Genomic DNA, 9945 nt, shown 5'->3' on the forward strand with positions numbered 1-9945 from the left:
AGAACCAAAATCAAGTCATTCTGAGAAAAGAGACATCCTACGTGTAGGATGTCTCCAGGGTCATATTGACCTTCTGTGCAAGAATTGACATCATGGGAGTCTTTTACATGGTATAAGAAGCCTATATATCAAATTTCAATCCAATTGGATATCATTTTCCCATCCATATAGGACATCCTACCCATTTTGTGAGCCAAAAGCCTAAATCTGCTCAAAATTGCACTTTTTTATGTCCAAACCAAATTCCACGTACATAGCCATGTTGCACAGGTCAAGGGCCACAAGCATGTCAAGTTTCATCAAAATCAGAGGAAGTAGACATACTACGCGTAGGATGTCTACATGCTTATTTTTCAGCCAAAAACCTATTGTGGGCACATGCATGGCTTCCCTAGTCCCTTTTGAGTTCTTATTTCAATTTTCAAGTCATTTGGGTAGTCAGAACTCATTTTACCAGCAAATCTATAAAAAAATGCTAACTTTGGACTACTGAGTGCAGCAGGATCCATGGCAGCCACAAAGCCGCCTGCAAAGAAGAAGAGGATGGGTATCAAGGACTACTTAGATGAAGTGGAGCCTTTTGTTATCTCAGAGGGAATCGTGAAGCCCACAAGCACTTGGATTCAAGATGACCTACTAGAAACCAATGATCTGAGGATCTACCAAGGAGTGTTTAAAGATCCGGAGCGAAATGCAGTGGAGCTACCCATAATCCCTCAAGATCTCAATGAATTTGTCAGGAGCAAGATGGGGGACTACTTGGAGAAACTGGATCTACACAATTACTTTGAAGCCTTGCCAGCAGGGATTGATGTTAAAAGAGTGTGGGAATTTGTCACCACAATCAAAGAGGACGGCATAGCCAGAGTTACAGATCTGCAAGGCAAGCCTAATAAGATGATTGTCATCACAGAGAAGGTGGTGGCAGCAGCACTTGACCTCTCTAACAAAGGAGACAGTGTGACTAAGAGGAGGGATGACATTAAGGTCTACTCAAAGAAGAAAAACAACTATACATTTGAAGATATTGCAAACCCGAAGGTGGCCATCATGAGCCAATTATACAATCAGTACTTCCACATGTGTACCAAGCGGCCACAGAAATACAAGATGCCACCTGGAGCTATTGCCACCACTTTCACTTGGGCGATGCAGAAGAGCCGCCCGAGGGAGATAAACTATACCGCTTACATTCACTACAACCTTGTGAGAATGGGGACCAAAAATCCCACTTATATTGTGCCTGGTGAGTTGATAACCAAAGTCGTCTATAAAGCATTGGATGCCAAGGGAAATTGGCCTCTACCTCCCTCCCAAAATGATTGGCTCAAGCTGAAGGAAGACAAAGAAGAAGAGCCTCCTAAGGCTCCAAGGGTAGCCACAAGGTTGAAGCTCCGTTTAGAGACAGTGCCAGAAGAGCCACCACAGCCCAAGAAGGGGAAGAAAGCAACTCTGCAAGTGCCAGTAAAGGAAACAAAGTCACAGAAAGCAGCAAGGCTAGAAAGACTAATGGAGAGTTTCAGAGCTGAGAGGATGCTAAAAGGGGATGTGAGCAAATTATGGAAGCCCTCACTTGAGGCTATGTCTGGATCTTCTCGAAGGACTCAAAGGGATCGCTTTGAAGATTATATAAATAATTTTGAGATCTTAGATGCTACAGCTGAGAATATCCCAAACATAGCTTTTACCGAAGAAGAAGTTGATGATAAGAGGCGGCAGCTGCTAGAAGAGCAGGAAGGGGAAGAAAGAGAGAGGAAAATAAAAACTACCTGGGATTTCAAAAAGAAACCATCAACCCCGCCATCAAGCCGAGAGTCAAGCCCTCCACCATCACCACTTCCTCCTAGTCCTCCTCAACCCCGACAAACTGAGGAGTTGAACAAATCTGATGGGCAACAAGACTCCAAGGAAGAGGAGAACAAAGAGAAAGAGCAGAAGGCAGAAATTGAACCAAGATGAGAAGCTATATCCAGAAGAAAAAAACTATAGAATATTCCTTGATCTACTAGCTGCTCGATACTCTCGAGAAGAGGCAGCTCATGCAGCTTTTCAGTTGTCTAGCACTAGGTCCAAAGAATATATGATGAGCCCTAGATTGGTGGAGTTGAAGGAAATGGCCACAAATACAATGGATTTACAGCCACAAGCCAATGATTGGGATGAAGTGAAGCAAAGACTCATTGGGCTCAGAGCAAGGTCTATGGCCACTAAGATTGAGTGTGATAATCTCAAAGTAAATAAACTTCAAATCAAAGCCGAGGTGGACTCGCTGCAAAAGCAGGACCAGGAGAACACACAGAAGCAAGCCAAGCTGCAAGCTGATCTGGACGCGGCACTAAAAAGATGCCAAGAGTTGGAAAGTCAGAGTCAGGCAGCAAACCAAAAGCTTCAAAGAGTAGATGAGGAGTATAAGAAAATCAGCAAATCACTGATGGATGTGGAGAAAGAAAGGGACAACTTGACACTCCAGCTTGCTAATGAGTCCAAAGAAGTGGAGACTTTGAGGAATGCTAAGGAAAAAGGTGAGCTAGAACATGAGGCCAGCCAGGACGAAGTTATAGAGCTGAAAGATCAAATAAAAGTGAAAGATCAGACAATCCAGAGGCTAAGGGCATCTCCGGGCAGAGTCAGAGCCGCGGCCTCAACTAGCACTGCTTCAGAGAAGGATATGTATGAAGAACAGATGAAGGAACTCCAAAAGGAGTTGACACTAGAGAAGAGAAAAAGATTGATGCTAGCTGAGGGCTCCCTAGTGATGCAAAGCCGTTTGGAGGATGAGAACAAGGCCATGAAAGATGAGCTAGCAGCCTTGAAAAAGAAGATGGACGAGGATCTCAAGAAGATGCAAACTGAAAATGAAGACACCAAGAAGAAGCTAGAAGAGGCTGAGAAAGCCAATGCTGAATTGAACGACCTTTTAGTGACCATGGGGGATCAAACTGAACAGGAAAAGAAAGCATATCAAAATCAGATTGATGAGCTAAAAGGCCAACAGCAGACTGAAGAGCCACACATGAGCACAGAGCCAGCAGCTATGGAAGGAATTGATATAGACAATGTGTCAGATCCAGTGGACACAAAAATGCAAGAGGACATCCTTGTGGGACCATCCCAAGAGCCCCAGGATCTGACACAAGAAGAAGAAGACAATCTACAAAAGGCAATAGAAGCAGCCATAAAAGACTCCGCCAAAGAAGCAATGCAGTGGGAGCAGAGGGTATTGAAGTCTATGACCATTCAGAAACTAGATGCAAATGTCGTTCGACATGAATGGCTACAACCCTCTCTCCCATATCCTCTTCTCAAGTATGAAGCTGCTACACTAAACAAGAGGATCAAAGAGGAGCCGATAGTGCCACTATACGAAGAATATATCACCAAACCAGAAGGTGTTAAGCTTATTGTGGACTCTCAACCAAAATGGAGGAAGGCATGTCTAACTAAATACCCATAGTATTTAGTACATCTGGTAGAGGCGCCTAAAATAATCAGAGACAACCTTAGCTTTTGCCCTCTACCAAGGATGCGGACCTGGAAAGAACAAGAGCTGCTGAAGAAAAGCCACCCCACGTGGCTCAACTACCCAAAGCTATCAGGCTTGAAGGCGGGTGAGAGAATGAGTGAGCAATACATGGTGAAAACCCTAACGGGCGCCATTAAATTGTTCATTGGCTCGCCTGACCTCTCTTGCATTATGCTCAGGAAGATTTGTAAAACCCTTCTGGAAGTTTTTGAGATCTTTAAACCTGGACAAGCAACAGACATCATATTTTTCTTCCAAGATACATATAGATGTGCGTATGAACTATCTGCTTAACCTTTCCATGAGGTGATACATGCCCTCTACCAACGAATAATGTTTTTGCCCTCGTACCATCTCCAGGCCTTTGAAGAAGCCTTCTACATCGGTTTCTTCACCATAGATACAGATATATTCGGCCCTACATTACTCGCCCCGCATGCACGGTATGAGTCTATTCTAAAGATGCACGAAAGCCTCCATTGAAGAAGCAGTTCTACTGTCATGTCGGGGACGACATGATCTAGGAGGGGGGGAGTGTTAGCGGCTGAACACACTCAACGGAGGATAATTGCCCGGCAAAATACTAATTTTCTTTGTAATCATTCCTTAATTGAGAAGAAACCGTCATTTCACCTTTGTAAATAGTGGGGCTTGCAGAAGCTTCCAAATTGTATCCCATTTTTGACATTTAGACTTAGTAAATGGTTAAATTGGAACATTAGGGTTTGAGATTGTAAGGTATTTATACAACTCTTTTGTCCTTAATGCAAAAAACCTTTTGTCATTTTATATAAGTTTTGTATGTGTGAGTTGAGTGTACTCTGTGTACGAGAGAGAGTGAGAGTTTATCTTGATGCTATGCGCACACTGGTGGTCGGAATCAAGTGCGGAGAACTGCAGCGTGTTGCCCCCGGAGAGAGCTACGCGTCAACACCTACATTGCAGGTGTATGGCCCGACTTTGCAAGATTGACCCACGAGCTATATCTGGTGATTCGGTGAGCATACGTTGTCTGTTTTTTGCATTTCAGCATATCCACGCGTTCACAATGAGCAAAGCTATACATTAGGCACTTTAGTTTTCAAAAACAATGACCTACAAAAACCTATCAGACATCCTACGTGATTCTGCACCAGGTGTTTAGGCTTGGGGTTTTGGGTCACGGACCTTAGGGAGAGCAACCTATTGGTGTTAAGAGGATTTCCCTCAAGTTCCATAGCGTTTCGAGAATGTTTGATGGGTATTTGGCTCTTGAAAGCATTGTAGGAAATCTCTTCTTGTGTACTCTTGAAGGCTATAACTTAGACATTGGGTAGAGACCTCTGTAGGAAGTAGTCAATAGTTGGTCGAGTGTAGGTTGACACCCTATGCTTGCTTCCACGCGCCAGCGGGTCGAGCTTCGTCCTTAGCTGAAAAATCTTGTTAAGTGAGTTCTCGCTGTGCTGACGTCCGACGCGGCGTATCCGCCAACACCGACTCAGCTATGGATTCCAAAGACAATGCTTGCAACTCGATCCTATGCCTCACCACCAAACATATTTTCAATTGCCAAAACCAACAAAGCTAACCAAAACCGATACCAAAACTTAAATCGATCAATCTAGGCTTCAACAGGAACAACCAACTGCAAATAGATTCCAAAATCCAAAGTGGAACTATATCAAAAATTGACAACATCCAAATGGGAACGGAAAAGGAAACCAACAAACAATCCGATCTTGTTGCAACCTTCAAAAACAATCCTCAAATGGATCCCTAAAGTACAACCCAATCATATATTGGCCAAACAAGGGAGTATCACCAACCCAAGTATTAAGGAGAGGACATCACAACTTCAACAACTTATGTTCGACAAACGTACAAAGGTGAAACCTCACCAACAAAAGCCATTGAACGGTTGGCTCAGTACTACCCACATCTTTCACAACATTGTGTTACCCAATGCATCTCTTCTCTAAGCATGATAAGGCCACCTTACATGGTCTTGCATAGCCACGTTGTTTTTGCCCATGCACATCGCACAAACCTTCATCCAGGGTGATTCAGAATGGGAAGGGGGGAGTAGCAACAATGACTATAGTAGTTGACACAGCAAATTGCAAGATAATAGGTTGCAAGATGTTGAGAGATTATGTGTACAGTGTATAAAGTATGCTTGATGCATAAAAATTTTGTTTTTTGATATTTTAGCATATTTTTACTCTTATTTGGCAAAGTATTGAGCCATGGCGACCAATTTCTACGAGCTAGATACCTAGAGTGAGTATGTACATACGAGTATGAGGATTAAATTTGGCCAAATAATAATAATTCTTGATAATTATCTTTGCTTTTTAACCTTATAATGATCAAAAACTAATAAACAAGACCAAGAAATTTGGAATCAAGTTTTGAAAGCAAACGCCAAACCTGCAAAGCAAGAGCTTCAAACATGACAGATATGGAATGATTTGGCAAAAGTAAAAATTTGGGCTAACTCCACAACAGATCAACATTGCAAATAAGAAGCAAATGGTGACCAAAAGTCCAAATGATGAGCCGTCTAACTTGCAGGTGGTATGACATGAAAAATGTGGCTAACTAAGGTAAGTATGCAAATTGCACTCGGGGTAAGTTGAACACATATAGGCAGAATGGGCAAATTAGACCTCATTATAGTTTGACACCTGCGCACGCGCGCACGCACACACACACACACACACACACACACACACACACACAGAGATTTTTGACATAAATCTCCTTGCCACACTTTTGCCTGCTACAAGCCCCCGGACCTTTGAACCACACCATATTTCACATATATTCTCCTTATCAATGCATAAACATTTATGTATGGTCAAAATTGCATACAAACAATCAAAAAAGCAGAATCAATCAAATCGAAATAGAAATTGCTTTTGGAAGAGAAAAGTCAGTTCAATTTCCAAGAAAAGTACATGGGAATGCTCCCCTCACCTGGCAGAATCCAAGCATGTAATCATAGTCCACAGAAGGGGTGGAACATGGATCGCTATCCATGACCCCCCATCTCAGTTTGCAAGAAAAAGTGGGGCAAAACAATGCTAGTGAAGTCGCTTTTTCATTGCAGTAATAACAACTCAAAAATGTTGCAAAAAATGGATCATGGTCCATGTCCTCCAACGTGGCCTAACTGGGAAATTTCAGCACATACAGTTTGATATTGTCTTAGGAGATGTGCCCTACAAATTTGACATAAAATTGCACATTGAAATCATCAAAAATCAATGGAAATTGGGTTTGTAGTCTCCAAATAGTCATTTTTACCCATGATTCGAAAACTTTGACCCAAATTCAATAAAAAGTGCACCAATAGCTTGGGGAGGATGCCTGTAAAATACCCTGTAAGTCTTGTGCAAAATAGTGAACCCTGAAGCAGATTGATCAAGAAATGAGTGCAAAATGTTTGCAATGGTCTTAAGTTGGGAATATGTCAATTTTTTAGTGTTTTCTCATAGCAAGAGCTTCAAATGTCATGATGAGCAAAGTCAGAGTGTCAAGTGCAAAATGTGTGATACTGAGCAAGGGGTGACACCAAAGAAGCTTGGAAACTTGTTGTGACCCAAGTAATGCTTTGAGAATTGACTCAAATTTGATAGATGTCCTAGAGTGTCCCAACAAACTCCAAATGGGATAGAACTTAATAAACAGCTCGAGTTGGGGTTCTTCTTTAACTCCCAGTCATCAAAAAAGCGGAATGCCATGCCGATTGACCACAATCAAAGATCAAAAGTGCCACCCAGAACTACATATGGCAAAGTCAAACCAAATCAGACCATAACTTACGAAAGTAGAGATGAACTTGTCCAAATTTGAAAATAACTTCACTAGTGTGTTAGGATAGACTATAGGAACAAGCTCCCAAAGTTTCACCCCAAAAGGCTGTCCAACATGGATCGTGATCCATGACCCCTGTGAGATGTCCAAGTAAAAAACCATATCACATGGTCCCGAATATCAAGGACAACCTAACCCTAGAGTCTCAAGTCATTTGGATTACAAAATCTTTGCCAAAATACCAAGTAAAGATGAACAATCACAACAAGAGCACAGGGATGAAAAAGAAGAGGAAAAGACCGCAGAAGAGGGCGGTGTGGAACTCTTAGAAATCCATATTTAAATTCCAACAAGCTTAAATCAACCAACCACCCCTCCTCCGGCTCAAGAATCAACGAACCAAGCGGTAAACCAAGAAACTGACAACCAAAAGCAGCAAGTGCCCGTGATTACTCCACCAGTTGAAGATACAACAAGGATGAAAGACCAAGAAGAAAAGAAGTTGTCCCCACCAGAAGGAGTTGCAAAAGAATAGCAACAGATCAAGGATGAGAAAAGGAGCAAAAAGAAAGAAGCGGGAACCTCCAGCAGGCCGCACATATCTTATAAGGAACAAATGTCCCCTCACTCTCAAGTGTTGTTAGAAGAGGGAAAGAAAATGGTGCAGTCATTCGATATTGATGAGCTGCATCTGGAGTATATCAACTTACCATTCCAATTTCAAAGGGATCTCAACAACCTCAAAGAGTTGGATTTAAAGGAAACCGAAGCGGAAGTAGCAAAGGCAATTTAGTCCAATCAACAGCTACAACACAAGATTGAAGAACTACAAAGGATGGAAATAGAGCTCCGAGTTGAACTACAAACGGAGCAAGAAAATACTGCTTATTATTACCAAAGAATCTCAGGACTTTAATGAGGCAAACACCAGTTTACAAGTAGAACAACAACGACTAGAAGAGATCTTGAGAAAGAGTGGCACAAGAATGTCAAGCTAGGGGAGTCTTACGAGGTTGTCAAAACAACACTCACATAGCTCTTGGCAATGCAAGACACCCCAGCCCCTGCTTCTACCTCATCAGCTCCTACCTCAACTTTACAAGAGCTCAAAGATCTAAAGGAGGCTTTGGCTCAAGAAAAATATGACATACAAATCATGACCGTTGGGCACAAGGAAATTCAGATTCAAAAAGATAATGAGATCAAGTTGCTAAAAGAGCAATTAGCTAAAGACCAAGAGGAGTTGGCAGCCCAAAGCATAGTACATGCCCTTGCAATACAACAGAAAGATATGGCAATTAGTTCCATAAGCACTCAGCAAACAATAGCGGAAGTTCCTCTGGTGATGGGAAAAGAGAAAATGAGCATGGACCTTCCCCCTATAGATCTGCCAAGCACGTTTATAGAGGCATTGGGGTTACATGACTTTGAAAACACAGAAGACAAGATAGATGCCAAGGAGGATATTCACAAATGGATCTTAAAAGTAGAAAACTGTCTCACAAAGGGTACATGAAATATGAACTCAAAGTACTTGAATCAGCGGCACTTCTTATGATGACCCCTGACAAAGTAGTAAAGAATCATGGGTATGAAATGATCTCTCTACCACTAATGAGACAAGAGTCCCTCCTTTGGAAGAAGAAGATGATGCCTAGTCTCGAGCCCAACCATAAAGGGGATTACATGGATGTCATTGTAACAACCGACCAAGTCCTAACAATCCTCGAGAACCAACCATTATGGAGGAAGAAGTGGTTTGAGAAGCATCCAACAGATGAAACCTACTACAAAAATGCACCACAACACCTCAAGATCAATCCGACCTTCTACCCTATCAATAGGCAGCGATCTTGGGATAATTTCTATTCTTGGCAAAGCAAAAGACTAGCATTGTTGAACTACCCAGTTCTCACAAAGCCAGCAAGAAACTTCCCTCCATCAAAAAAGTATATGGTCAACATACTAAAAGGAGTCATCAATCAAATAAAGGATGTTCCGATCTGACATGTCAAATGCTAATGAAGATTTGCAAGAAACCTCCCTACATCAAAAAAGTATATGGTCAACATACTAAAAGGAGTCATCAATCAAATGAAGGATGTTCCGATCTAACATGTCAAATGCTGGTGAAGATTTGCAAGATGTTAATCACATGCATCACCGCATTTTGAGAAATAGAAGCAGTGGAACATCCATGGTAGGTCTTCCTCAAAGGAACGAGTGGCTTGTGCTAGAAATTGGAGATAGAGATTCCCAACAAAAACATGATCATAGGGTTTTATGCCCGAGTCATGTTTTTGCCCTCTCACTACATGCAAACATTTGGGAGGCATTCGTGATTGGTTTCTTTGAACTCGATTCATCCATCTTCAACCCCTTGACAAAAGAATCTACATGCCAGACATATAGCTTATCAAAGCACATTGAGCAACAATCCTTCTAGAGAGCTGGCAACAAAGGTGGAGATTGAAGCACGAGAAAAAAGATATACTCTCCTCACTCGCACTATTGAGAAGCATACTCTGGACTACTGAAGAAGGCTACATTTAGCTCAGTCTGCCCAAGCACGACAACCTGGCAGCACAATGAAGAAGACAAAGACAGTTTGCACGAGGGCATGC

Source organism: Adiantum capillus-veneris, chromosome 25, assembly GCF_014529385.1.
Source record: "Adiantum capillus-veneris isolate H3 chromosome 25, ASM1452938v2, whole genome shotgun sequence".
Classification (NCBI taxonomy): Eukaryota; Viridiplantae; Streptophyta; class Polypodiopsida; order Polypodiales; family Pteridaceae; genus Adiantum; species Adiantum capillus-veneris.